We start from the raw sequence: 27,145 nt of genomic DNA on the forward strand, positions 1-27,145 counted from the left end.
ATCGCATACAAAGTGTTGCTAGAATAGGCTCGGCTATCCTAAACATGGCATGTGAGAAATGCACAACTATCACATATTCAGTTTAGAATTTGAAGTACAAATGCGGTTAGCATGATGTACCGAGCCTAATGTATGTAATACAAATGTATGGATGCACACATGCATAGCATAAGGTATGCTAAATTAAACGTGCCCTAATACTAACCATCAAAGCAGGTAAATAAAAGGGAAGAAAGAAGTGAGGTTGGAAGACATACACACACTCACGCACACTTATTACAGATTTGCCCTCGCTCGGAGGGATCGAATAAATATTACAAATTAATTAACTACGCAAGCTAATTAATATTACAAATTAATTAATTTAATTAACAATTTAAATAAATTAATTAACACAGGAAAATTGCCTCGGGAAACGCGCCGCCATGCGTAAGCTGCCTCTGTTTTCTTTCCTCTGCTCCTCTGGAGGCTGTCAAAACCTCAGGACTGCATCCCTAGACACTGGGGAGTGCCACCGGCTGAGTGGAATTACCACCGGCACTGGTGTGTGGCCATCGGCACAAAATGGAGTTGTCAGCAGAGGAAAGATTGCCGGCCGGCACCTTACACTGCCGGTCGGCAAAGAAAGCCTGCAGAACCTGCAACTCACAGCAACAGAGGGCAAAACAAAGCATGGCAGCACAATTCAAGGCATGTATGCACCAACCATGTCCCTTATCATGATAATGACTCAAAGGGGCATGTGCCTCGATTCTCGGACCACCAATCACGCATTTCCATGCATGATGGCCCAAAGACCAAGTATGCAACTTTGATTTCAAATGAAATGCAAACCAAATCAAATCAAAGTCCTAATCCCTATCACCAAATCAAGGGGCAAGGAATGCATGCAACATGCAATGTAACCTAAGCATACAAACTAAGGATGCAACATGGCATGGTGACAAGCTTATGCAAGCATACAAGCATACATATGGCAATGCAAACTAATGGAAATATGGACTTATGCATGAATTAGGCAGCTCTAATAAGGCCCAAAACAGTAGCCATTATGCCCAAAAATGGAGACCAAAACATACATGCACACATACACATGTTAAGACCCAACACTTAGGCACAAAGCAAGCAACATTCAAGCACACTTGAAAGAGACATTCATGGACTAAAAGCATGCAACATAAGCTCTGAAAATTATGCTAATACATGGTACCAAACCAAGCAATAAGTCAAGCTAAACATGCAACGAATAGTCTAAATGTTCAAAGCAAATCCAAGGAGCATTGAGATACACTTACAAGACCAAACATGGTATGAGCTTATCAACCAAAAACAGAGTTTTGGGGCATCAATACAAGGCCTAAGGACCACTTAGATGACATCTAAATGACCCAAAAACAAAGGCATGCATAAACACCAAAACATGGAGCATTGCTACACAAACTTCCAAAGCATTAAAGAGGCATGCAAGGCAATCAAACGAGCATGGAAATGGGACTGAAATAACATGTGGAGGGACCCCAAATCACCAATTTGATGCAAAGGTGTCATGCTACACATGCACATTCTCAAGGCTAAGAAGCCCAAATACAAAGGAGCTATATCAAGCATGCCAAAATCGACCCAAACACTTATGGACAGACCTAAAACATGGCAAAATAAGCACATAATCTTCACAAGACTAAGCCTAAAACATGCTCCCACAAAGGCTAACAACCTAAGGCACATTAAGGCATAAACATGGCATTACAAGGCAACTATGCTAAGCATGCATGGAGTACCAAAACCAACTTAAAGTCATGTTATATTAAGGATATATAAGCATGAAAAACAGCCCAAACATGCTCAACACACACTCAAGCATAATGCTCTCTCAAGAGGCCAAAATATGCCCTTTTCAAGGACAACAAGGAGAGGGGTGGCCCTCTCCTTCTTGGGACTTCAAAGCATCATCCTCGCCACTGAAATCCCTCAAGATTTCAGTGGTGAAGAGATCTCAACACCAAAATCCCGGAGCTAACACAAAATGGCTCAAAATGAGGCCTTTCAAGGCCTAAGGGTGGTCAACTACCCTCAAACAACAAAACACTCTTAATAAACAACAAAGAGGGTCTAAAAACAGAACTTTTTTATGTTATACAATAAGCACAAAAACAGCTCTAAGATAGGTATAAAATCAATGCAAAAATGGAGAAAATGGGACTAGATTCTCACCCTTGAAGCCTTCTTCACAAATGATGCTCCAATGGCCTCCTTTAGCTTGGATCCTACACCAAAACTTCAAAACCACTCCTTTAGAACCTCAAGAGCCAAAGGAAGGTGAAACACTAGGTGTTTGTGTGCAATAGTAAGAACTAAACACTATTTTACACACACAAGAAGGAAAAGAGAGAGAGATAGGATGTGTATCTAATCCTAACCCTAAAACCAGAGCTTGGTCTGTATTTTTCTCTCCCTCCAATGTCCAAAATCTCCAACCCTTTGCCACAAGAGAGAGAGAGCTCCTCTATATGTCTTGTAAAGCTTACAAGACAAGCTTTACAAGAGGGAGATCCCTCCATACACGTGTATGGAGGGATGCAAAAGTAAGACAGCTGTCTAAAAATATCTGCAAAAGCAGATGAACAGCAATCGGCCGGCCAAAAATGCCATCTTGGCCAAAAAGAGTGCCGACCGGCACAAAATAGTGCTGACCGGCAACAAAAAGTGCCGGCCGGCAATAAAAATTGCCGGTGGCAGCAAAACACCAGCCGGTGGCCTCTAGCCACTGCCGGTGGTGGGTGGGGATGGTCTACAAGCCCCACCCTGCCTCTCAAGGGCAAGATGCAAGTGTTTGGTGCAAAACCAGACACTAAACGATCGAGTTCGGGGATCCTGAGGCAAGGCGCGCGAGCCGAGACCTCCGGGAACTCCAAACGAACACAAACATGGAAGATCACCGTGTGTTCAAACGGTGACGTCCAAGTCTTGAGGACGGTCAAAAATGGGGTGTCTACAAATTTATAATCACAATCATAAAATGTGGTAACGCAAGTTAGACATTAACAATCAATACCACTCGAGTGCATTTAAGGACTTCAAGAAAAGTCTATAAAAACAATTATATAGAAAATACATTCAGAACAATTTAACGGAGATATTTTTAAAACAAAGAGTTATGTTAATATTTTTTAAAAAATAATGACTCTAGTTCAACCACATTATCAAGGAGATGTCATGAGCACGTGTAGCTATTTTGGATTATTTGTTCCCACTTGGTTATATTTGACAGAAAAAAATGCTCAAAGCCTGCTGAGCATTCAACATTGGACCATCTATTTTGACAACAATAGGACAAAAGAAAGGTCGATTGAATGAGGAAATCAAACCTTGTCTCTACCAAATTATATTGAAGGCTTGTGTTATGTCCACCCCATTTAAAGATTTGGTTTAACTTCATTTTCATGGTGTTCCAAAAAAGCTTATTCTAAATATGATTTGAGAGTAGAAGTTATATTTTGAGTTTGTAAGTTTTGAAATTATGATTTGAGTGTAGAAAATTTATTTGGTGAAAGAGTTTTGAATTGAGTGGGAAATTTTTGATGTGACATATGATATTTGATACAAAAACTTACGACTCATAACCAAACACACAATTCAAAATTTTATTAAAGCTCATAAAAAATTTTAAAAAATTGGAAAATATTTTTTTCGAATATTTAAAAATTAATGTGTCAATTGAAAAAAAAAATTAAAAAAATAAAATAAATAAAAAAATTTACTGTTCCGGTCAATCGGCCGAACGACCGGTGGGATGACCGGTTAACCCAAATTTTGCCGCTGAAGACAGAGTTTTCAAAATTGAATGTGGAATTAACTTTGGAAAATCGTAAACAAACGTCAAACGCAAATAAAGGGGTAGAATTATAGTTTAAAAAGCGTTCCAAACACAGTCTTAATTTTCACACTATGGATTGACAACAAGACTTGGAGCAGTGTCTTGAAATTGGGCTTTACTAGGCTTTAATGGGCCGAACGCTTCCACTAAAGTCGTAGATTGTGGTTTTAAAAGAGGATTTTTGGTGAAAAATCCTTCTCATTGGACCTTTTTTGTGTGAAGCCCACGGAATAAAATAATGGTTCCAAAAGTCCCTCAAATTAAAAAATATGATGAAAAGATTGAAATACCCTTCCATATAAATAGGCAAATATGAAACGATTGAACCGTTTCTGTCCCCTCATTCTGTTCCATCACTTAAAAACCCTCCTCTGAAAACCGTCATTCAAAAACCCTAGCATCCGAAGCCCTCCTTTCACCACCGCTGTAGCATCCGAAATCCTCCTTCCACTACTGTTGTGAGCATTCGAAACCCACCTTTCACTACTGCCATATCATCCGAAATCCTCCTTCCACCACTACCGTGAGCCTTCAAAACCCTTCTTCCACGACCGCTCTGAGCGATGGTGCCATCGAAACCCTTTTTATTGTGTTTTATTCTTGTATTTAATCGTGACCAAACAATTATGCAATGATTAGATAACATATGTGGAGAACAAGTTGGGCAAAAAAATGGAGAGAGGTACAAGAAAGTTTGCAAACATGGTTTCGGTGAAAGATAATCCACAACAACGCCCAACATTGTAAGTATTTCACACTACTACTACATGCCTGAATTGGTAGTCTTCAAATTTGAGTAAATCTAACAAGATCTTGATTTGTATTAACAGTGGTGATTACGAAATTATTGTATATTATATCATGCGTCAAATCATAAGAGATGAGCCTATTGCAAAGTCAATGGAAGATGATAAAATTAACAGTTTTCGAGTATCAATAGTGCATCAATTTTTGAATGATTCTCCAAAAGCATGGAGTGAGGAATACTTTAACCTCAAAAGAAAAATAGCCAAGAGATAAGACCTCGAGGACGACGATGTGGATAACTTTTGAGAATTAATTTTTTGTATCTATGAATGATGTATGTAATTTTGCTTTTTGTAAATGAAAGAATTCTAAAAGAGTAATAGATAATACATGCTATGTCTATCATTCTAATAAATTTTACTGTGATTTGGTGATTAATACATTATTATAGCAGGATATTGTTTTGACTAGGAATGAACGTTGTTATGGATAGAATACATTGATACACGTTATAGAAAACATCGTCTCCAGGGCATGTCCACGGGCTTCCACTAGGCAATTTTGTTAGATCACACATGTTTTCCACCGTGTTGAGGAGCCACCAAGACGTGCCAAAGTAGACAGAGGATGCAACTACAATTCCCACTAACTTCATTAACAACCATAGATAAGTATTAATCGCTCTATTTAGTTTCGTTTTCAGAACTGTTTTCAAGCATAGCATAGCTTGCAATGAGAATGAGTGAGAGTGGAGGGGTTTGTGATTATTACCTGAACAACAAACATGGACTTTGGAGGGCTTTTCATGTAATGGCCTAGCTTGAAATATGAGAGAAACATGATTGCTTGGCTCATGCTTATGCAACCATAGGTTTTGAAGGCAACATTGGCAAGAGGCTTTCCCGGATACATGAAGCCTATGATGAGCTCAGTGATGACATTTAGTCCTGGTTGCTGGCTTCCACAAATTAAGATTTCAGAATGTGATTTAGCTCAAATTCTAACAAGAAACTGATTATGTAGGAAGGTGTGTGTATATATATTAGTTTTTGTTTTTTTTTGTTTTTTGTTTATCTATCAAACTCAGTTATTAGTTATTAAATTAGCACCAATAAAAGTTAGCCTCCCCACCTTTGCAAAGCACGAAGTGCTTGCCTTTTAATTCAACTCCACTTGGAAAGGGTTGAATCCATGACCTCCTTCACACCCTTAGGAGTGTCATGGTGGATAACTAAATTAGGCCTAATTAGTTATATATATACTAGTTCTTGGTGCAAATATGATGTCCTTGCTATTTTAAATCTAAACTATTGGCAATTTGACGAATGAAGAAAATGAGTTGCGTTTGAAAACTGGTGGCAGTTATTAACAGTTAATAATATGGGTATCCTTAAAAAAGAAAAAAGTTAACAAAAATTTAAAAATGTTTTGAGTTGTGCATTTTATATAATAGAATAACTATATATATATAGGGTATATATATATACTTAGGTTAATTACACTCATGGTCCCTAATTTTTGCTACCTATTGAACTTTATTCCCAATCTTTTTATTTTTCATTTTGGTACTCAAAGTATATAATCTATCACACTTGAATCTCAAATATTGTAATTTTTTATTTTTATTTTGACCCCCGAAATATATGATCTATTACACTTTGGTCCCTAGCATCAGCTGTTCAAAATCAATATGACATTAGGGGTATTTTCTAAACTTTACAACAAAAAAAAAATTTGCACTAAATTTTTATTTTATTTTTATAAAAAAAGAAAAAGAAAAAAAGGATCAAAATGCAACAAAATTCACACTTGGAGGACCATGAGAGTATTTGGTCATTCAGATTTTGTTGAGATTTCATATATATAATATAGATAAAACTTTGAAATTGTTATTAATTTGAACATCACTAATTTCAACAATTAAAGTATAACAAATTTTATATTTTTGAGACACAAGTAGAAAAATAAAATATAACATATATAGCATATTTTTAGGACCATTATTATAATTAAATGATATGTAGTTAGGCCAGCCCTCGGCTAAGACTAATAAGGCCTGTGCGTAGGATCCAAAAAATTAGGCTCAGAAAAGGCTCCCAAATTTATTAGTCATGTATTATATTAAAAATTCAAAATGATTCAATTCTGTTTTATTAATTTAGGCCAGTTTAAAGGGTTCCAAATATTCTGTTTGTCCCAATTGATAAAAGGCACAATTTAAAAATATGTATAAGTGTTAATTGTTAGCCTAATTGAAAATATATATATATATATATATATATGTATTTATGTATGTATTAGTTGTTAGTCCAATTCTATTCGACCCCCTTTTTTTTAACTCTCTTTTTATGGCCCAATTATGTGTCTTTTTAGTGAATTTTTTTTATACTTTAGGTAATTTTTTTTTTTGTTTTGTAGATAAACCTAATGTAGATATATTTAAAAAGTATAATCTTTGTGAATTTTTTTTTAAAATTTGTTTTACCATATATATAAAAAAAAAAATAAGAATTGCAAACTCAAAAAATTATTCTTAAAAACTCTAAACCAAACATGGAGATTTTTTTTATGAATATCTTAAAGGTGCTCGAAAAATTCTTTCGCCTCAGGCCCTGAAAACTCAGGGTCGGCCGTGTATGTAGTATACCTGGTTGGTGGTGGCTGTAATGACAACAATAGGTAAGGTGAAGATGAAAGCCAACACCATCGCAAGTAGAACTCCCCTGTAAGGTAGTTGTAATTGTCTGCTAAAGCCTTCACAGGTGAGGATGGTTAGTCCAATCACCACCACCAACAGTGTGTAAAACCATGGATCATAGTTTTTCTTCATCAACCTTGTGTGCACATCTCCAAATTTATGTTGGAATGATGCCTTTGTTTGTTCCCAAATTGTCCTGCAAATCAATTTATAAAATTCTACATAATTAGAGATGTATATACACAAAAAGTGCAGTTTGGTCGTGTTAGGTCCCTACTTGTTGCCAATTCCGCAAACAAGCTTGATTTAATTGAGTTGTAAATTTTTCTTGTTTTTTGGTCTTCTTGCTCGAGTAGGAAAATCTGCGCTCGAGCGAAGTTTTCATACTCTCAAAAGTTTGGCCTGTCTGCAAAACTCCTGGGAGGTGTATTTTCACGCATGTGCATAAGTTCCAGCACTCAAGTGTAGACCATGTTTTGTCACACGTGTTTTAGTGACATCGCTCGAGCGATAAGTCCTGTGCTCGAGCGAAGATCGCGATTCCAACTATTATAAAACTGCAGTTTGCTCCGAATCTAAGGCACAGCTTCCAGATCTTTTTTGAGGGTTCTAGGGTTTTCTTCTGGGGCTATTTTGCTAGTTTTCTTTGATGTTTGATTGAGTATTAAACTCATGTCTTGACAAGCTTACATCAAAGAGTTTGATTCTTCAACTTCAAGAGTGTTCTTCTTCTTCGGTGGAATCCGAAGATTCAAGCGTGGAGTATCCGAAGGAGTTCGAAGCTGTGCGTAGTCGTTGGTTCGACATGGATGTTGTGGATTCAACATCAAGCTGATTAATTCCGACGTGAAGGCGGTAGTGAAAGATATATAAATTGGTGAAGACATATTGATTGTGTTTGGGCAATTTGTTTTGGTATATTTGTATTCTTTCTTTCTTTCATAATTGATTGATTTGTGGCGTTTTACCTGTGATTTTTTAATCACAATTAGAGGTGCTCTATTGTGATTTTTCTACATAAAAATCATTTGTGTCGATTTATTGATTTCAAAGAAACAATGTAAATCACTTTCGTATGTATTAGATGATTTAGATTGTTTGTTTTAATTGTTTGGGAATTAGTGCAATTAATCTAGTCTGAATCACAAATCACTTAAGTTTTTCAATTGGTATCAGAGCATGTCACTCTTTGTTTTTCTCAAAACTATAGGAGTGCGATTTTGTGTGATTTGTGATATTTATTCAAATCGCGAAGGTAACTCGACCCGTAGACCTTCGTTACTTGATGGTACAAACTATTCTTATTGGAAAGCTTGTATGAGGGCATTTTTAAAATCTATTGATGAAAAAGTTTGGCACTATGTGCTCTACGGGTGGAGTGAACCTATTGTCACCATTAGTGGTGCTGATATCTCCAAACCACTCAATAGATGGGATGCAATCGATTATCAAAACTCAAGTTGGAACAGTAAAGCTCTCAATTCCCTCTTTTGCTCTGTCACACCAGAAGAGTTTCGTCGTATTTACACGTGTGAGGTAGCAAAAGAGGCTTGGGACATTCTTGAAACTATTCACAAGGGCACTGTTGCTATTAAAAGATCAAAACTTCAATGTCTCACCTCCTTTTTTGAAACTCTTTTTATGTGTGATGATGAGACGTTTGATGATTTTTATGCTAAACTTTGTGAGATCGTGAATTCCTATTTCACACTTGGTGAAAAAATCCCTGAATCAAAGGTAGTTGGAAAAATTTTGAGGTCTTTACCTGAAAGGTTCCAATCAAAAGTGACAGCTATTGAGGAGGCTCAGGATGTTGAGAACCTCAAGCTTGATAAGTTGGTTGGAAGATTTCTAAGAAAAAACAAAAAGATAGTATGGCTTTTACTAGTGCTCAATTGACTACTAAGACTCCTGAGGTTGAGTTTGATCTAGAGTCTGAAATGACGGCAATGTTTACCGAAAAATTTAATAAAATTTAAAGAAAAAGAAGCCGAATTTGAAGGACTCTAGTTCAAAAGATAAGGGTAATGAAAAATTCAAAACTTTTCCACTAAAAGGTGCTCCAAATACTAAGAAGAAGACTGTGAAGGGGCAATGTGTCAAGTGTTATGAATGTCAAGGGTTTGAACATATTGCACTTGAATGTCCATCAAAAAAGAACCGCAAGAAAGTCTATACTTTGACTTGGGATGATGAAAGCGGGTCAGAGCAAGAACCCAAAGAAACTGAATCCAGAGAAGATGAAGATAGTACCTACATGACATTTTGGTCTACTGTCACTCAACCATCTCCAAAACTAGTTGAGTTTGCTCGTGGTCCGAGTCTGCACCGTGCTCATACCTTTGATGGAAGTGATTACTTATTTTGGAAGATACGAATGAGGATGTATCCTAGAGCTCATGACCTTGAAGGTTGGCAAGTAATTAAAGAGGATACTGAAAGTGCTGACAATCCGAGCAATCAAAGAGTTCTGATTATCATCCGTGAAGTAATTTCTAAAGAAGAACAACAACGAATTGCTCACTACACGAAGGCCAAAGATGCATGGGACATTCTTAGTCAAATCCATGAAAGAGGAGAGTCATTTGCACAACCATCCATCAACTTTCATGCCTTAGTTGCTTGACTGGATGAGGTCAAGGAGAAAGAAAGCAAAAAAAAGATAATGAAACCTCGGAAGACAATGATGAGATTGATGGTGATGATCTACAACAAGCTTATGAAAAGCTTTATAATGAATCTTTGAACTTTTCTAAGATCAATGACAAACTCACTCTCAAGCTCAAAGCATGTAAAAGCGAGAATGTCAAGCTGAAGGGAGAGATTGCAACAGCAAAAAACGATGTCATCAAGATCTCAAATGACATGCAAGATCTATGTAGAAAACTTCTATCTTGTGAGAGTGAAAGGAATGAACTTCAGAAAATCTATACCACATATGAAGAGAAGATTGAACTCCTTGAGATGTCACAAGCTGCATTAGAAAAGATGGTCGGTCAGAAAGAGGAATAACTCAAAGATGCTAGAGCCACGATTGCTATGTGGAACAAAGAGTCAAAGACATTGGAAGACATCCTCGAGTCTCAACAGATGAGTTGTAACAAAAATGGGATAGGCTATGGTAATGGAACAGTTCAAAAGGGACAGGCCTCTATATCACATAACATTAAAACTCAAACAAATGGAAAGCTGAAGGTTCAACAGAGTGATCCCTCTCTTCATCTATAATATTCCCAACATTCATCTAGATCCAAACACACTCCTAAGTTAAACTCCACTTAGGATATCAAAACCCAACTCCAAACTTGATAGTACGTGTGACCAAATACCCCATTTCAACCAAAAAAAAAAAAAAAAAAGTGTAGATTTTTTTTACTTCATTGTCTTTATTCTTCTCTCTCTAACTTCTCACTACATTCTCTTTCATTTTTCTTTACTTTCTTGGTGGCCAAACGCCCCACCTTTGCTCCACCCTTACACCACCACATTAACCCACCATCTCTACCACCACCGACCATCTTATCTTGCCGGAAAAAGGTCCTATCAGCCATTCCTTTACTCTATCCGAAAATAGCACAATAGAAGTACCAACTCTAGATTTTTTTTAATCTTTTCAAAAATCAAAGCTTGGGGTTTATTTTTTTGATGGATTAGAGGCTTTTAATTGGTAAGAATCTTTCCCTAAAAAGTTTAATTTAAGGTTTTACATATTTTGAGTTAGAGAGGATGAATTTTTTTTCTATTTTAGATCTATTATGATTTGGGGTTTGATTGTTGAGTTTTATACTCTCAATTAGTTTCTATGAATGTTTTACATGTAGAAAAATGATCAATTTGATGGTTGTTTTGGGGATTGAGATTTGGGTTAATCTAGGTTTGAATGTGATGTAAAAATTGGGGATTTTGGTGTTAGGAAATTTATATGTTGAAATTGATTTGATAAATGGTGGATTGGGTATCTCTATGTTCTATAAACGATTTTGGAGGAATTTATTAATGATTGAAGTGGTTTTACCTAAGTTGTTGAGCTTATGAAAATGTTGATTTTTGACTTTTGTGATTTAATTGATGGTGGTATTGTTCTTATAAATTGGTTGGATATTTAAAAAAGTTAATAACTCAAAAATGTACAAAGTTTGGGTGTTGTGGAGATTGGATAAGTTGTTTGTTTGGGTGACTTGAAGTTGGAGGAGTTCTTTAGCTTGGTTTTATCTTTCATTCCATAGCATGTCTTATTTAGGATCAATTTTGTCGATGTTGTAATTCTCATTGAAAGCTTTCCCCTAATTTTAGATTTTATTTACTAATTGTTAGGATTGGAGGAAGGCGTCTCTACACCTCTTGGAAATTAACTCATAGGGTTTCAAATCTACGCTTTTGCTATTTTGGAGGTGAGTATACATACCATGGAAATTTACCTTATCTCTATCTTTAATACAAAGTTTGAAAGTATTTTTAAATTAGAGGAAGTAACACATTTCATCATGATATATGTATAAGAAGAAAATCTATAAATTTATTGAAGTCAAACGTTGAGTTTAAATAAATATATGATTTCATTTGTATAATGAAGCATTAATTTTTATGAGAATTTATTTAAGTTGAGTCCTTCAAATTTTATGATGATGATTAAATGACAATGAAACGTCATTCGAGAGTATATATTTTTATTGATCATATAACCGAATATAGCCTTTGCGGCCACAAGGGCCAAAATGCTTTGGGGTCCTGGGGACTGTAACATGCTTGGGGGGTACCTGCGCGCGTGAAACAGTTCGGACTCCTGAGATCTCTTTGATCTAATCTCACGAGTGTAATGTGAAACATAGATGAGAGTCCAGATTTGGCAACTTTTAAAAAATCCATTTTAATGCAAAATCTTTTGCCAGAAATGGACTACGTCATCAAATCTTAGAGTCGCCACCTAATATTTATTTTGAAAAAATTAGGAAACCCATGACTCGTGCCAAGACCACTGTTTGTCGTAATCAAAGATGCTTGGCTCGGAACCTTAGGTATAAGAGGGGAAAGTCAATAATGAGCACCCCCGCTCACCCGATCAAAGATCGACCTCTACTAAACCATGATATAACTTTTATTTACATTATATGTTCATATTTTGATTATTTAATAAATCCTAAAAATTACTGTATGAAGCATACAAGTATAGACTATGTCATTTATTTTGGAACAATTTGATTTCATGTATTTTGAAAGAGTTTTGAAGATGTACAACCCAAATAAATTGAGTTTACAAACATGAAAAATCAACATTATTCCAATTTAAGCGACACAACCTCCATCCACTGGCATTCATACAGTTATATCAAGTAAGCAAGTAGCCACATGGTAGGATGCTTAAACAGAATAAGAAAAACACACACAAGCGGGATGCTAAAGCATAGAAACTTACATATGTACCGACGTCCCGCGAACAGTTACAAAACAAAGTTAGTAAAACATACATGATCTTATATATAAAATCCTAATGCAATGCACTCATGAGATGTAACTAAAGATTCGGCTTCTAAGATACAACATGTAAATCATCTGAAGAACATGAGGTAGCGCACATAATCATATAAGAATTGATTAAATCGATAAATGCAAAATAAGCCGAATTAAGATGCATGAAACATGGATGCAAAGTATGAATATGATAATATATATATATATATATATATGATGTTTATGTACAAATAAGGAAAGTAAGTATAAGAATGGGATATAAAGAAGCGGGGATGGGGAATTATTACAACACTTGAATTATTACATATCCAAATAAAGGAGGAGGAAGAAAACAAATATTACAGCAAAATATAAAAATCCTCACAAACTCTCAAAATAAAAAAATAAAATAAAGAAACTTCATGTGCACCGGAAAATATTCTGCTTGACGCAGGAAGACTGCTCCGTTCTATCCGGGGAAACTTATTTTGCGGGAGCACCATTCACCACGACAATTACTATTCACCTTTCTTGATCGTTATTCATCTTACCAGGCATTTTTCGTCCGCAGTTACTATTCATCGCCGGAGGTACTACTTATCGTCGGGGTTACTATTCACAGCCGGAAGTTACTATTTACCACCAGAGATTACTATTCATCGTCGATCACTATTCATCCGGTGGGGTCATATCTTTAACAAATTAGGTGGTCAACCGACCATTTAAAGTGGTAAAATCACAATAATTTATGTATAAGTAGGAAATTATAGCAGATATACGGGTGGTGCAGCCTTCCCATTAAAGCAATTAAAGAAACTAGTAAATTACAACAGATATGTGGGTGGTGCAACCTTTCCGTTAAAGCGATAAAAAAAACTAGTAAACTATAACAGATATGCGGGTGGTGCAGCCTTCCCATTAAAGCGATAAGAAAAAGTTATGAAAAGTAGTAAAGGAAGTATTTAAACAACTTTAACACAATTTTTCACATTAAATGAAAGTTTGTGAAAATTCACCTTTCGAGGAAATGATGAATTTTCTGATTTACAAACTTTCTTCTGATCACCCTCAAGGTTGTGGAATGTGTTCTCAATTCTCAATTCAAAATTTGGAATTTCAACTTTAATGGTTGGTTTGAATGTATTGGAAAGAAAGGTTGGAAAGAAAAGTTTTGTTTGACAAAAATAAAATATCTACTATTTTTTGTTCCCTCCCTTAAAAAAAAACACTAATTTTTTTATCTTTCTTTCTCTCAATTCCCTCTGCCTGAATTCTCTCAATTTTTTCCCCAATCCTTCTCTTCTCTTGCCCCCAATTCTCTCCTCCCCACTCCATCCTTTTATAGACAAATGCAAGAGTGCATATGGAGTTTTTTTTAAATTTTTTTAAATTTTTAATTTTTAATTTTTTAATTTTTTAATAATAATATAATATATTATGATATATAATGGTGGCATGGTGTGCAAACCACCACCGAAAGAAGAATATAAAATATTTTATTATAATATATATATATATATATATGTTTAGTGTATAATTTAATAATATATTTTACAACAATGATTCATCCCACTAAAAACATCACCACTAATAGCACTAATACATTAAAAAAATAAAAAAAATAAAAAAAAATTACAACTCCAAGACCAAAATATCACATCATTCATGGCGGGACCCACTGCCACCTAATTAGTGGGAGCACTAATTAGTGCTCCCAAGCATTTTTCTATATTTTATTATAAAATATTTAAAATGTCTAATTTATACCAACTTATGTACAATATTAATAAAATATATGGTCTAAAATAATTTAATTAAAGCAGGTATAAGTTGGGATTAAAACTCAAATTCCATCTTTTTTATTGAAAATTTTGTGAGGTGGATGCTAAAGATGGTGCATATGGAGACATCTTCGATACTTCTTTCTTTTACTTTTCTTTTTCTTTCTTTTATTTTTTATTTGAATGGGTGGGTGGATTTCTCCACCAAAACAAAGTCTTTTTTTATTATTTTTTTCATTTTGATTTAAAGTTATAATATAATATACAAAAGCTAAAATGTACACATATTAAAAAAACACTCAAAATATGTAAAAACACGGTCTAAAATAATTTGGCCAAAACGGGTGAAGGTTGGGATTAAAGCTTAAATTCCATTTTTCTTGCTGAGAATTTTGGGAGATAACATGTTCTTATTTTCATCATCAGGTAATCAAAAGAAAGGGCCCAAGTCTTAGGGCCGGTCAAAATGGGGTGTCTACAGGGACCTAAATGTTTTAAGGACCATAAGGGTCGTTGTACATAAGGGGTCCTGGGGACCAAAACATTGAAATGAGAATTGAAGTGCTACGATGACATGAGTTAAGTTCCTATGGTTATGTTTTGGGTAACGGTACCGTCACCACCTAAGTCGCGAGATAACATGACCCTAAGGCTATGTAGTGATTCGTATGATGGACATGAAATCTTAATGTATTGAAAAGTTGTATTTTTGTTTACTTTCCATATTCAAATGTATTTTTCCTGCATTATGAGATTCTTTGGGAAAATCTTGATAATGGTTTATGCAATTTTTTCAATTTGTATAAATTTCAGTCCATTTAAGCTCTTATGTTTATTATCTTTATTTTGAACCCATTGGAAGGAGCAAGTTTTATAACTCCATGGGATTGGTATACTCATTGGGCTTTAGCTCATTCTTTTTAAATAAATTTTTTTTTTCCTGATTCCTAGACTTTTGTGTAGCTTGCCTCAACTTGGAAGATTAGAGTTTCTGGAGGATCGAATGTGGGCATCTTGTAGTTGAGGTTTTTGCTTAGGGTCACTCTAGGATGTAGTTTTATCCTTTGTTTCTATGAAAGAGGTTGATTGTAAACTTTTGCTTATGAAGTTAGATGTATTGATGGATTCATGAATAGTACGTTTTATCATTGGGGTAGTGGTGCATGGGAACTATCTTAGTGGCACGATGATATTTTTGTCTTTGAACGGATCATCTCATATATGTTGGCCAATCGAAAGGTCTTATGCACTATTGGTGATGTGATATAAGAATTATACAGGTGATTATTGTGTGCAGGTGCTATAGTGTTGAAGTGTGCCCTCTTGGCGGGGTTTGCCTTGCCAAGATTGGGTCGTGACATCATTAACCTAAAGGGGGTAAGAACAACGAAAATGAGGTAAAACCTATTTTTGTTTGTCATCATTGTGGTAGGTATGGCCACATTCGTCCTTACTGTTATGAGTTGTTTGGTAAGGTGTCTCAAAAAATTAGAAATTCTAATACTTCATGGGTTAGGAGACAACCTTACATGTCTAGGCAAAACACCAAGATTCATGATGGTGCTCACAACGCTAAGATAGTTACCAAGACTACGAATCCTATTTCTGTTAAGACCAAAAAGATATAAGTGAAAAAGAGTGGCTTAACTTATTTTGTTGTTCACACTGCACTGAAAGCACGTAACTCACACATGTGGTATCTTAATAGTGGGTGCTCTCATCACATGTCAGGTAACAAATCCTACTTCACATCTCTTGAAAAATATGGAGGAATTGTTACTTTTAAAGATGGTGGCACTTCTGGAGTCATTGTTAAGGGCTCTATAAGTGTGGCCGGTCTTCCAAAGCTTGAAAATGCCTTACTTGTTGATGACCTTTAAAGCGAATCTTTTGAGCATCAGTCAAATGTGTGATTCCCACCATGATGTATTATTTTCAAAACAAAAATGTGAAATTTTGGATAAGAAGGGAAATACTATCATGCATGGGGTTCTCACATCTGATAATTGCTATGGGATTGTTACCACAAATGATCTCACTTGCCACTTTGCCATCATAAGTGATCTTGACCTGAGGCATCAAAAATTAGGTCACATGAATTTCAAAGACCTAACTAAGATTGCCAACAAAAAGCTTGTGAGAGGAGTATCCAAAATAGGTAAGAATGTGAACCATGTGTGTGGACCATGTCAACTTGGGAAGCAAACTCATTCCCCTCATAAAAATGTGAACATCTTCACAACCAAACGTCCTCTTGAACTGGTTCATATGGATCTTATGGGACCTACTCGTACTGAAAGCATTAGAGGTCAAAGATACATATTTTTAACTGTTGCTGATTATACTCATTTTTCATGGGTTAATTTTTTTAAGAGAAAAATATAATACATTTGATGCTTTCCAGGCCTTAGTCCTTAAAATCCAAAATGAACAGGGTGTTTTTATTGGGCGTATCATAAGAATCCAAACGTATCATGGTTGTGAATTTGAAAATAGTTCGTTTTCGGATTTTTGTGATATGCATGGAATTAAGCATGAGTTTTCTGCACCGATTACTTTATAGCAAAATGGAGTTTGTTGAGAGGAAGAACGGGGTTGTTCAAGAGATGGCTAGGGTCATGCTTCCTAGTAAGAAAGTTCCTCCTAAGTTCTGGGCTGAAGCCTTAAATACCGCTGTTTATGTTGTGAATCGTGTGTATTTAAGGCCCAGCACTTTACAAACTCCATATGAATTGTGGAAATGGCTAAAACCTAACGTAAAATACTTCAAAACTTTTGGGAATAAATGTTACATTGTCAAAGATAGAAAGACGTTGGGAAAATTTGACTCTCGAAGTGATGAAGGTATTTTTCTAGGGTATTCAACCACTAGTAGGGCTTTTTGTGTCAATAACCTGCGTACTTTATCTCTAATGGAATCAATCAATGTGGTTATAGATGACATAGGTTCTCCTATGCCAATAATACATGAGAAAGAATATGGTAAGTCTCCAATCTTGGATACTGAACCACAAAGACAAGGAGAAGCACAGGGTCAAGCCCAAGAAAGTGAGCTGGCCCCAACTTTAATGGTTAGTCCGAGTCCAAAGAGTGCACAAAGAGACACCACCTCTGAAGCTCCCGCCACTACTAGTCCAGAGTTAAGACCATCAGCAAGGGTAAAACTGAATCATCCAGCTCAACAGGTGATTGGAAGTGTCTCAAACAAAATGAAAACTCGGAAACAAATTCGGGAAAAGGTATTTCATATGTGCTATGTGTCGATAATTGAACCTAAAAATATAAAAGAGGCCTTACTAGATGATAGTTGGGTTAATGCTATGCGTGAATAATTAGGTCAATTTGAATGTAACAAAGTTTGGACTCTTGTTTCAAGACCTAGAGACATGAATGTGATAAGTACCAAGTGGATCTTTAAAAATAAATTTGTTGAGAATGGTACTGTGGTTAGAAATAAAGTGAGGTTGGTTGCTTAAGGGTATACACAAGTAGAGGGTGTTGATTATGATGAGACGTTTGCCCCTATTGCACGTCTCAAATCTATTCGTATTTTACTTGGTGTTGCATGTTTTCTTGGGTTCAAATTGTTTCAAATGGATGTGAAAAGTGCCTTCCTGAATGGGTACTTGAAAGAAGAGGTTTATTTTGAGCAACCAAAAGGGTTTGAGGACCCAAAATGCCCGCATCATGTCTACAAGTTAGACAAGGCGTTGTATGAATTGAAGCAAGCCCCTTGGGCCTGGTATGATAGACTTACTACATTTCTTCTTGATAATGATTTTCAAAAGAGTAGTGTTGACAAGACCTTATTTGTGAAACATACCAAGTCTTATATACTTGTTGCTCAAATTTATGTTGATGATATTATGTTTGGATCCACTATTGACTTTCTTGTGAAATATTTCTCGGATTGCATGACACATGAGTTTGAAATGAGTATGATAGGGGAGTTGTCTTACTTCTAGGGTCTTCAAATTAAATAGTCTCCTTCGGGTATGTTTGTCTCTCAAACCAAGTATGCCAAAAACCTTGTGTCTAAGTTTGGTCTAGAGTCGACCAAACATGCACATACTTCCATGAGCACCAGTCTTCACCTTTCCAAAGATTCCTCTGGTACTGATGTTGATCCTACCCTTTATAGGAGCATGATAGGGAGTCTCTTGTACCTCACAGCCAGGCGTTCTAACATTGCATTTAGTGTAGGTGTTTGTGCCCGTTACCAAGCCTGTCCTAAAAGTCTCATCTGCTTGTGGTTAAATGCATCATTAAGCATGTAGATAGGACATTAGGGTATGGGATTTGGTTCACGACTGACACTACCACTGAAATCACTGGTTTTTCTGATGCCGATTGGGCAGGGTGTGCTGATGATTGTAAGAGCACATCTGGAGGGTGTTTTTACCTTGGGAATAATTTGGTTGCCTAGCATCACAAAAAGCAAATTATCATCTCTCTTTTAACCACTGAGGCTAAGTACATTGCAGTAGGGAGTTGTTGTGCACAAATGTTGTGGATGAAGCAAATGCTTCATGATTATGGTATAGACCAGAACACTCTCACCCTTTTCTGTGACAATACAAGTGCCACTAACATTTCTAAAAATCCTATCCAACACTCTCGCACTAAACATATTGACATTCGTCATCATTTCATTCAAGAGTTAGTGAAAAAGGGCCTTGTTGTTCTTGAACATGTACCCACTGAGCATCAGAATGCTGATATTTTTACAAAACCCCTTAATCTTCTTAGGTTTGAGTTCCTTAGAAAGACCTTGGGTGTAGTGCTCAGTCACTAAGATGTGACCTGTTTCTTGAGTGAGTGAAAGTGATTGGCTTTATGTGTACTTGGATGCTATAATCTCATTGTCATTTATTCTTGTCATCTCTGTATTTAAGACTCATATGAACACCTCTCATGTTGTTTGCAAGATTTCATTCTTTTATGTTCATAGCTCATTCTGAATACGCATACTCATTGACTTCATGATCTCATTCTGTGCACATCCTTTAGATAAACTATTGCAGGGGTTTCCGCACAAGTGATCAAAGTTCTCTATGGACCTCTATCAGTGTCTCTTATACATTTTTAGAGGAATTAACCTATACTGGCATATCTTGGGTGATATTGAGTCTCTTAACGATCTACCATGATTTTTCACTTTCACGGTTCCTCTCTCAATTCATTGAAGTCTGTGCATTAGGAGAAGGCTACCTCAGAGGCACCAACCAGGCCATCCTTATTAATTCCATGCTTCTCTGGTTTGGTCTCCATACTCTTGAGCGTGAAAGCCTCCAGTGAGTGCTCACAAGAATGAAAAGTCAAAAATCAAATAAAAGAAAAAAAAAAAGGGATTCACTGATTAAGGGGGAGCCTCCGTTTTTACTCAACAAATACCCCTTGATTTCGAGTGGTTTGACTTTTCTCAGTGATGTTTAGTAACTCTTGCCAGTGGTCCAGCCATCCGATCACTATGAGGATTAACTTTAACTCTGTGGCCTCTTAAGGATTGCGCACACACACACATACACACACACATACGTTCATTATGTGAGCTCTTATGTTTGTCTTTGAGTTGTGTATTCTCATGTCGCTTATGCTCGTTGATTGATGTTTACCTGATTTGCTCATGAATATTGTGTTTCATATTATCAAAATTGCGAGTTTGCAGGCTTCATGGTTTGTGAATTATCTCATCTTAGTATTACATTTTTGCTATTGTTCTAATCCCCTCTTGTTTCAGGTCCCACTTGATAGTATGAGTTGTTTTAACTGCTCAGAAGGGTGCATTTTGCCTTTGGTGTTTTTTCTTACCCACTTGAACGGAAAATATAGCGCTCAAGTGTATTTTTCTATCATCCAGTACTTTTGCAGAGTGCACGAGATTCTGAGAGCTTGGTTTTTGCACTCGAGCGTCACATTCACGCTCGAGCAGTGAGACGCGCTTAAGTGAGTACACTTGAGCATTTAATACCCTGCTCAAGCGGTGAGCCCTAGTATACATTTCTCAACTTGTCATTTCAAGCTCATTTTTTTCCCTCTCCTTTTGCGACTGTCTCTCTCTCTCTCTCTCTCTTTTTCTCTCTTGCCTAGGGCTTCATCAGCGACTGGTTTGGATTGTGCTTTGGTGATTTCTTCTTCCATCTTCACCTCTGGTTTGCATCTGGTAAGTTTCTCACCCCCAAATTTTTTTCTTTTCTCTCTCTTTCTCTTTCTCTCTCTCTCTTTGTCTGAGTTGGGATATGGTTTTGTTTGTGACTTATTCTTCACTAGTTCCCATTCTTCACCTCTGTTTTCTTTTTGTTCTTATTCTTCACTAGTTCCCACATTTCCACAGAGGGTTATTAGTCTAGTACGTGTTTTTTATTGGGGTTTGGTTTATTCTTGTCTTCACCGTGTATTGTCTTTTCTCAGTTTGTCCATTGCAGTTACTTATTTTGTGTAGGCTTGGAATTTGTTATCTGTGCCTTTGAGTTATACATGGTTTGGTTATAGTTTTTGTTTTCTTGGATTTTTTTTTGGTGGCTTTGCTTTGGATTTTACTGTTATAAGCTTGTGCTACCTAATGTTTGGATACTAATGACATTCCATGTTTTCTACTGTTTTTGTCCTAATTGGTTTTGTTTCTACTCATTTGTGTTACTAATGGTTTTCCTACCCTAACTGTTTTGGGTTTTTGGTTTGTTTTGTTTGTTTTTTTTTTGGGGGGGGGGGTGTTCTGTCTGGTTAGTATTGGTTTTGTTATTGGGTTTACCATATCTACCTCTAAACGCCACAAGTCCACCGCTAATCGCCCACATTTTAACTTTGATTGTTTCCCTTCCGCTGACAAAGCCAAAAATTTTAGAGAAGCTTACCTATCCCGCACTGTCCATCTAAAGCGTCATGTGCAGCCTAACACCTTTAAGTCTATCCCGATCTGGTTTGTGTTTTAGCCCCTAGGTGGTGATCTAGTTCTCTCTTTTTCTGGGCATCAAAACTTGGATTGGGTCAAGGAATTTTACTGTAACATAGAAGATGTTGTTATTGTAGGTCCGTCCTTCAAAACCTAGGTTCGCTCTAAGCAGATTGTAGTTGACCAGGACCTTATTCGGTCTCTTCTCAGAATTGGCCCTGTTTTTAATGCTCGATTTCCTTTCTTTGTTTGCCCCACTTGTGACTTCAATAAGGTGTCCACTGAGTTATGTGGTACACCCCGAAACTAGATCCAAGGTGCCCTCATCAAACAGCATGAACTCCTTCCAAAATTTCGGTTGCTTAATCTCATTGTTTGTGCCAATCTCATAGTCACCACCTATAGCTCCGAAATAAACCAAGACCAAGGTTATACCCTATACTGCATTGCTCACCAGTTGCCCATTAATCTTGCCACACTTATCCTTCGCAAGATGATTATAATTATTGAAAACAAACAATTAGGGTTGCCTTATGGTTGTCTGATCAACCGTCTCCTGTCCAGACTTGAGGTCTCGATCTTCGAGGAAGATGATTGTGCCACTTCCATTAAATCCTTTACTAAGAAAACTGTGTCTCAATGTCGGGCTCATGTTAAGTGGGAGTCATCTAGGGTGGGTCTTTCTTCTACAGGTGATGCGGATCTTTTAGCAGAGGAGGCTGAGATTGATGCAGTGGCGGCCGGTGCAGAGGAGCCGGATGTCTATCCCCGAACCATTCGTGGCCAACTTAGCCGATTTGAGCAGACCATGACTCAGCAGTTGGATCACATGGATGCTCGACTTGATGCATTCGATGGTCGACTTGGCCATCTTGAGCAGTTAGCCGTGCAGACTACACTTCAGCTTGATCAGATTCTCTCTTTGCTTCAGTTACAACAGCCCCCTCCACCGCCACCAGCTCCTTGATTTTTTCCTCTTTGGAGAGTATTACTTTCTCTCTTGGACAGTTTTTTATGTTTTTTTGTCTTCTGTCTCTCATGTTTTTTTTTTTTTTGTTACTGTTGGCTGGGTTATCTTGTCTCCCGAACAAAAAGGGGAAGTAGTTATTTTTGCTTATAATTGTGGATATTGGTTTAGCTATTATTGGTTGGTTTGGATAATACTGGACACACACATAGCTTTGGATATTTGGTATGATATATTGGAATAGATAGATAGATTTGGACATACATATTTGGGCTCATTTGCTTATTTCTCTCTTTCTATCTGTTTATGTTATTTTGTTCCACAGTTTTGGTTTGTGTGGTATTTTTTTTTCAACAGGTGGGTTATTCCCAAAGTGTTTCTAAATTGCGTTAACCTTTGTGGTTTGTGGTGTTTGTTGGTTTATAGTATTTTGTTGCAATTGTTAGTGTGTCTAGTACGTGTGGGTGTTAGGAAAAATTGTTAGAAAGTTTTGTCCGAGAATTGACAAAGGGAGAGATTGTTAGGTCCCTACTTGTTGCCAATTCCATGAACAAGCTTCATTTAATTGAGTTGTAAAATTTCCTTATTTTTTGGTCTTCCCTCTCGAGCTAGAAAATCTGCACTCAAGCGGAGTTTTCATACTCTCAGAAGTTTGGTCTGTCTACAAAACTACTAGGAGGTGTATTTTCACGCTCGAGTGTAAGTTCTAGTGCTCGAGCGTAGACCCTGTTTTGTCACACGCATTTTAGTGACACCGCTCGAGCGGCAAGTCCTGCACTCAAGCGGAGATCGCGATTCCAACTACTATAAAACTGCAGTTTGCTTCAAATCTAGGGCACATCTTCCAGATCTTCTTTGAGGGTTCTAGGGTTTTCTTCTGGGGTTATGTTGCTAGTTTTCTTTGATGTTTGATTGAGTATTAAACTCATGTCTTGACAAGCATACATCAAAGAGTTTGATTGTTCAACTTCAAGAGTGTTCTTCTTCTTCGGTGGAATCCAGAGATTTAAGCGTGGAGTATTCGAAGCAGTTCGAAGCTGTGCGCAGTCGTTGGTTCGACATGGATGTTGCGGATTCAACATTAAGCTGATCAATTCCGAGGCGAAGGCGGTGGTGAAAGATATACAAATTATTGAAGACAAATTGATTGCGTTTGGGTAATTTGTTTTGGTATATTTGTATTTTTTTCTTTCTTTCATAATTGATTGATTTGTGGCGTTTTGCCCGTGGTTTTTTAATCACAATTAGAGGTGCTCCAATTGTGATTTTTTCACGTAAAAATCATTTGTGTCGATTTATTGATTTCAAAGCAACAATCTAAATCACTTTTCGTATATGCTAGATGATTTAGATTGTTTGTTTTTAATTGTTTGAGAATTGGTGCAATTAATCTAGTATGAATCACGAATCACTTAGATTTTTCAGATCGTTTGATGACAAAATAATAATTTTGTTAATTTTTTTAAAGTTGTAGGATCAACTTCAAAATATCCATATTCAATCCGAAAAAAGGTTAAATGATAAGATCTCAAAATTACAAAATTTACAATTTTTGAAAAAAGCAGATTGCATAATTTTGGGTCTAGACAAATCCGTTTTAAATTTAAATTGTTTTTTGAATAGTGTTTTTTTAAATTTAAATTTTAATTCTACTAATTTTGGCATAATTTGGGTGTGAATCGTGATTTGGTCAGCGTTTACTATAAATTGGATTGTAAACTTTTGAGGCTAGGCCAATGGTGATTGAGTAATAAAAATTAAAAATTAAAAAATTCATAGAGTTTTCATCTTTCCCATATTGTTTTTATTTTTATTTTTATTTTATTTTTTGGGGTTCAATCTTTACACTTTCCTGCCTCGTATAGTCATCAAACGTAGGATTTTCAAGTCCTCTGCCTATTATTTTCAGCAACTCATCAAATATGTTTGTTTATTTTTATTACTATCATTTGTTTTCAGAACTTTTATGCATGCCAAACCCATAGAGAATAGAGGAAAAGATATACCTCCCATGGAAGAGTGCAACATGAGACAATGTAGCAGCCAATGTAGCAAAGCTGAGACCATAAATAAACGCAAAGAAGATACTCAAATGAATCTTGCTATTACTCTCATAACCCTGTCTATTAAACGCGTACAACCCTCCATCATTGAACACATGGGCTGAGAAAATCGGAAATCGCTTTGCTTCAAACCAATTGGTCCAATATGCAATAGGAATCACAACGTACACAATTGCTATGTATCCAACCAGTATGTTGAGGATGGCGAAACCAGGAGTGACCAAAGGACTTCCCAGAAAACCAGCCACTGTGGACCAGTCAAGAGCAAATGAGCCAATGCCAAGGCCATGGAGACCTGAGCAGATTTGTTGGGCAGTGACAGAGTCTTTCCATATCCAGCAAACGAAGGAGAGAGCGGTTATGGATGGGAAGAGGTAGTTGGGGACTATGAAGTATGAGAAGCTTGATATGAGTACTGCTATGAAGAATTCGAGTCTAGTTAGGCCTCCTTTAGGCCTAGTCTCAGCATCATGTAAGGCCCTACAGTTGCCACAACACCAAAATTAACCAATAAAATGGAGGAGAAAGCGTAAGTGTACAAATGAACTCTACAAACAGTTCTTTCATGTACACAAAATTTGATCATAAAATCAGGCGTGCTTCTCTTACATGTAAGAATTACTCATCTTCAAAATGGACAGGGTTTGGTTTGAGTGAGTTAGAAATATAGTATGGCAAAAAAATTAAAAAATTAAAAAAAAATGTGAATATACAACGAGTATTTTACATAACCCACAAATTAATTAAATGGTCATGCTATTCTACATCATATTGCACAAAATAATATACCAAGCAATTAAAATAAGAGAAAAAATATAACGAAAATGAGAGATGTGTTATCTGATTAATGATATTATGGCCCTGTTTGGTAGGGCTTATTTCCAGCTTATTTCAGCTTTTAGTTTAATTTAAGTTATTTTGATGTGTTTGGTTCAGCTTAACAATATAGCTTATAGCTTTTTGTAAGCCAAAAATCAACTTATTCTTTGAGTGGGGGAGGAGAAACTTAATTTATAAGTCAAAAATCAGCTTATGTTCACAGTCATAAGCTATAAACTATTAAGCTATATGCTATAATCACTTTCCTACAGCTCTACCAAACGGGGCCTATAGCTAGAAAGAAATTATGTATGGATAAGTGCAAAGTAATTTTGCGTATACATATAGGAGACTCGTGAGTTTGTAGATAGGTTGATAAATTTTAACACACAAGTCAACCAATTTGTCTATTTTTATCATCTAACCTGCCCAACTCAACCCGCTCACATTCTTAAATTGCATGGGTCAGTTAGGTTCGATTTTGGTGGGCGCAGGTTGGCAGGTTGGTGATTTGGGCACACCATTATTTGTGCGTTTAGAGATAGAGAGAGAGAGATAGAGAAAGTGACTACCTGAAGAGGGAGACTTGAACCAGATTAGAAGGCCACCACATGTATGGTGAATCAACTAGAAACTTTATGAAAATACCAGCCCATCCATACCCAAGCATCTAAACAGTCCATTGAACACCATCAAGAAAATTTAGCAAAATGAAGATGCTGAAAGAGAAAGAGACTTGCAAATGAAGATGCTAAAAGAGAGAGAGAGAGAGAGAGAGAAGCACCTGGGTAGTTTAGGTTAACAACATGGCTACAAGAGGATAAAGTTGTTGATGATAAAACGCCTTCACTACGGTAATAATACCCACTACATATACAGTATTCGAAACTGAATTGGCAAAAATGGTGATAAGAACATGCTCTTTCAAGTTGAATGGCCCTGGATTCATTGAAAATGTCCATTTTGTTCACGGGATTTGGATAGACTTGGTTGGCAGATATGCTGCCATAAACTTTGCAATGGGAAGAACAGCAATTTGGACTGAAACTGAGGAAATATAAAGCGCGTTTTGGCGATAACCAAAGAATTGGTTCAAGAATGCCAGGATAGCACATGAAAAAGTCCCCAAAACCCATGTTCAAAATGTCAAGCAAGGCGGAATATGGCACCGTAAGGCGGACTTGCTCGATTGGAGAATCGTTCACCTCTTCTGCAAAAGAAATTTTGGTTAAGAAACCAAACACAACATGTCTTTATGTAATTTCAGACTTTGTTATATATATATTTGGTATGATAAATTTCACACTTTATATCATGTGAATAATTTAGAAAGGAAAAAAAAAAACTCACCAGATATTTCATCAGAAAAGTGAGTATCGAAATCAAGTTTGTTGGGCTGATACGACAGAGAATTCCCATTACTACTCGATAGCTCCATCCTTAAACAAGTGCAGTGTAACCAACACAGGGATTCCTTTTTATTTATTTTTATTTATAACACAAGCAAGCAATTAATGGAATTGATTACGTGCCGCCCTGTTGATTCCACTCTGTACTCTTGCTCTGGTTTTTGTTTCCATTTCGTGTTGTTCAATGTTCTTGTTCTATGGTACATTTGGATGTACCACACATCAGTTATGAAGATATGTGATTTTATATTATAACTAATATCATATAGATCATAATCATTATCATATTAACTCATAACTTAGTTATATTTAGTTATTCATATATAACATATTATCTCATAACTACCACATAATTAAATTATTTTAATAATTTAATTTTGAATTGGCAACCGGTGTAACCGATTATCAAAAAGAGGGCAAAGGAAATCAGAGGAGTCCAGGGGTCCC

The 27,145-nt window shown here is 36.3% G+C and overlaps 1 pseudogene; it reads right to left on the reverse strand.

The window, feature by feature from the left end:
- Positions 1-5,066: 5,066 nt before the first annotated feature.
- Positions 5,067-26,727, reverse strand: LOC145789303 (oligopeptide transporter 1-like; annotated as a pseudogene).
- Positions 26,728-27,145: the final 418 nt, after the last annotated feature.

The sequence above is a fragment of the Camellia sinensis genome, chromosome 9 (assembly GCF_055761805.1).
Source record: "Camellia sinensis isolate YWXY chromosome 9, ASM5576180v1, whole genome shotgun sequence".
NCBI lineage: Eukaryota > Viridiplantae > Streptophyta > Magnoliopsida > Ericales > Theaceae > Camellia > Camellia sinensis.